Raw genomic sequence first — 3,875 nt, 5'->3', positions numbered from 1 at the left:
TAGGGATTCGTACGGATCAATTCAGTGAACTCTTTCTCCAAAGAGCACCCACTATCTATCCTTAGTGTTACCGCACTAATAGCCACATGATTAGCTATACTTATCATATAAGTAGGATCAACTAGTATTATTCAATCTGGATAATTTGATGTCCGCCTCGATTATTCATCAAATAGGAATATTTAGAATACATGTTTAAAGACTAATGATAATTGTATTATGATGTCACCATAATTCACTATGTCATTGCACGTCTTCGTGGACTTCATTATAAACATCACACCAGAGTAATAATGAACATAAAATATTTTATTCAATGAACTTAAGTAAACCGGTGGTGTGATTGGCTTGACAGCTAAATAATATCCATCAATTGATTCATAGGAATCCCTGAATATTTTATGTGAAAATGTCAATCATGTCGATTCATGTTGCAGTCGTGTAAGGTGTCCTTGGACTTGAGATATTAAAGACATCTTATGGACGCATAATTTTACTTTGATTATGGTTTATGGGTTCCAATTATTGTAAGTAAAAACCTTAGTGAATCAGATATAGCAAGAAGTTCACAAAGGTAATTTATTGGTTAAGATGGGATAGTCCACCCTCAATAAAAGAGGAGAGATCTTAAGGAAGATAATGCAATGAAGTCATTGGCCAATGCTATAAAATATCAGATAGAGTTTTCAGATGATTTCTCAATGCATAAATATTAACTCGGATGACCCATGAGTGTTTAATAGTTGATCTTACCGTAAGTTATCTTAGGAGATTTAAGAGGATTTGGGACTATACGTACATGGGAACCAATGATAGTAAGATTCTATATGAGATTCAATATAATCCTTTTATTTCTTATAGAGTACGGGATGAATCTTGAGATCCCATGAACTATAAACTCAACCAGTATTTGATATAGGCTAACTTATCTATGTGATTATAAATAATAAGTTGGGTTGGTAAATAAATGGTATTGGACAAAAATAATTGATAAATAAATTGATGTATGTGCCTAGAGTGTCAGATGAAAACGGTATTTTGGATGTTAGAAAGTAGGAGAAAGCCTTGAATTAAATTTCTCTCAAGTATAAGTAGGAGAATGCGCCAAAGAAAAACACCCATGCCAGAATCCTTTGGCTCCCTTTAATCTATTTTAGAATGCAATCAAAATGATGTAACAATAATGGTGGATCAATAAGAGGGAACATCTAGATAAAGGAAGAGATTCAACATGCTGATGATTACGTGGATACATCTTGACACATGAACAAATCAACATGTCTCACTTGGACAATAGAGAAATCATAGATCATATCCAAAAAATAGGTGATTTAATCATAATTTAAGTGTCATAATGATTATCTTCCAAGTTTTCCATTGAAAGAACCTTTAAGTTTCACCTTAATTGCAGCCTCACAACCAACATCTGATGATTTCCATTGTAAAAGTGTTTAAACATATTAATGATTGGTGTGAATATCCTTAGTAAAATTATGGACCAAAAGAAGGGATAGCAAAAGTGAATTTTGAAATATTACAAGCATTTCCCCTTGGTCAAGTATCATTTTTCCACATGAATAGGCATACTTAAAAGGTTTTAGGGTCATTTATTATGAAATAAAACATCATTTTTTCTCAAGTTTCTATGCATCATACATTTTTACTACTTAAATTTATTCATTTTTCTATTTTATGCACATTTTCTCCTGAAAAATAGTAATAACTATGATTTGAGAGGCACAACTAACCATTGGCAGAAGCCAATGGTTAGTCAGTGCCAATCATTTGTCGTACCCAATGATCGACCACAATCCAAATAAAGAAAATTGGAAAAACTTGTAGAGAGAACCAAATTGAAATAAAAAATCATTTTTGAACCATCAAGAGAACTATTTTCTTTATGAATTTTATTTAATAAAATTACAGAAGTAGATTTGAAAACCATAATATTCAATAATAAAAAAAGAGTGTACAAAAGTCTTAAAAGAAGAATAGAGTTTTAGTGGGACCTAATATGTACTAAGGATCTTCTAAAACCATATAAATACAGAAAAATTAGGAAAATCAATATATCATCCCAAAAATGTAAAAACTAAAGATTAATGAATCTACATTTATGATAATCTAAATGAAATAAATGTGTAAAAAATATGATACATTACTAGAAAATTAGCGTAACATTTATATCTATGAACACCAGAGACATATTGTGGATACATGGTTTTGCTTGTAGTAAGAATTGCAGCACATTAGTCACAAAAATCCAAATAAGATAAGGTCAAATGCAACAACAAGTCCATGAGGATATCATTGACCCTAGATATAAGAGGGGAATTACTCAGAGAAGATGATGCAATAAATCCCTCGGCCAATATGGTAAAAATATCAGAGAAAGGATTATTTAATAATTTCATAATTCATGAGCCTTACTTTGATAACTGATAAGGGTTTGATAGGTGACGATGACCTAAGCCATTTTAGGGGTGTCACCCAGATGAGGGATTATATATAAATGGTAACTAATAATAGAAATTTTATGTCAAAGGGTTGATGAATTATTGTACCTTATAGAGTACCCACCTAGATTGGCACCTCACATGTTGTTGACTCAACCAAACATTTAGGTTAAGTTGATCCAATATTGATTAATCTATAGATTAATAACATATAATTAATTAAGTTAGCCAATACCAAATATTTAGCTTATAGATTTATGAAATATACTGGTAAATGGGTCTAGAAAGTCCCCATATAAGAGTTATTAGGGGTTTTACGAACTGGAATAGTTCTACCTCTCCCCGTTCATGCCATCCCCTCCTGTTGTGACCGAAATGATAAGAGGATTATCCCAAAGTAATGATAGTTCTTATTAGTAGAGCATGTTGATAACAGTTGCACCGAGGGCCATGTGGATATGTCTAGAGGTTGGAAACTTTGGCTTGAGGCAGATTATTTGAGGAACCAAATAAGAAGAAGGTAGGTAGATTGATCCATACATGCTACCTTAACCTCATGAAGAAGAAACTAATTAACTATATAAAGATTAATGAGGTTAAAGTAGAATGTAGATATATGATAAGAGTTTAAGAGCCAAAAAGATAAGGAGAAAATGTATTTTAATATTTGAGGTTGATTTAAGAAATTAAATAGAGAGAGAAATATATTATAATAGGGAATAATTACTTAATATTATAAGATATAAGTCAATTTATATATTTAAGAAGTAATTTTTGGGATCATTTATGTATAAAATCAAAGTAAATATGAGAAAATTTGGATGCACAATAGATGTTTGATGAAATGCCTCAAATAGGTTATATAACGCTGTGATTTAAGAGCATATAGTTTATCTTATTGATTTAATAAGATAAGTCTCGAAAGTAAGCCCCACAACTGAAAGAGGAGAAACAAATACAATGTGCCGCAAAATCTGCTAGGGGGGGCATTCGTATGTATTTGAACATTGTAATGTGGTAATAGGTGGGGAGAAAGGACTTATGACAAGCAATATTAATTCATGGTAATGTGTATTTATACATCTTGACTTTGACAGTTGTATTCAAAATCCAATTATGGCAGTGCTTTCATCAAAATCCAAGCATCCAACAATATAAACAAATAAAAATCTACCAGATCGAGTCATGGATTTCACCAGATCCATCCTGATTTGGACAAGCAAGGTCAGGGAACACAATCACAGCCTCTTGACTTTGGCGAGCTTCATTGCTTGGCTTCCTTTATGCTGGCACATAATCCATGACTTCCTGAAGCTCCTTCGATGCTATCCTGATGCTCCCAAGCTCCTATGATAAGCAGAAATAACACGGAGTTTTTAGTAGTAGTAATTTCATGTATTTTATGTGATTATTTTCATT

This window comes from Wolffia australiana, chromosome 10, assembly GCF_029677425.1.
Source record: "Wolffia australiana isolate 7733 chromosome 10, ASM2967742v1".
NCBI lineage: Eukaryota > Viridiplantae > Streptophyta > Magnoliopsida > Alismatales > Araceae > Wolffia > Wolffia australiana.
Note: the sequence above shows the minus strand (reverse complement) of the source record.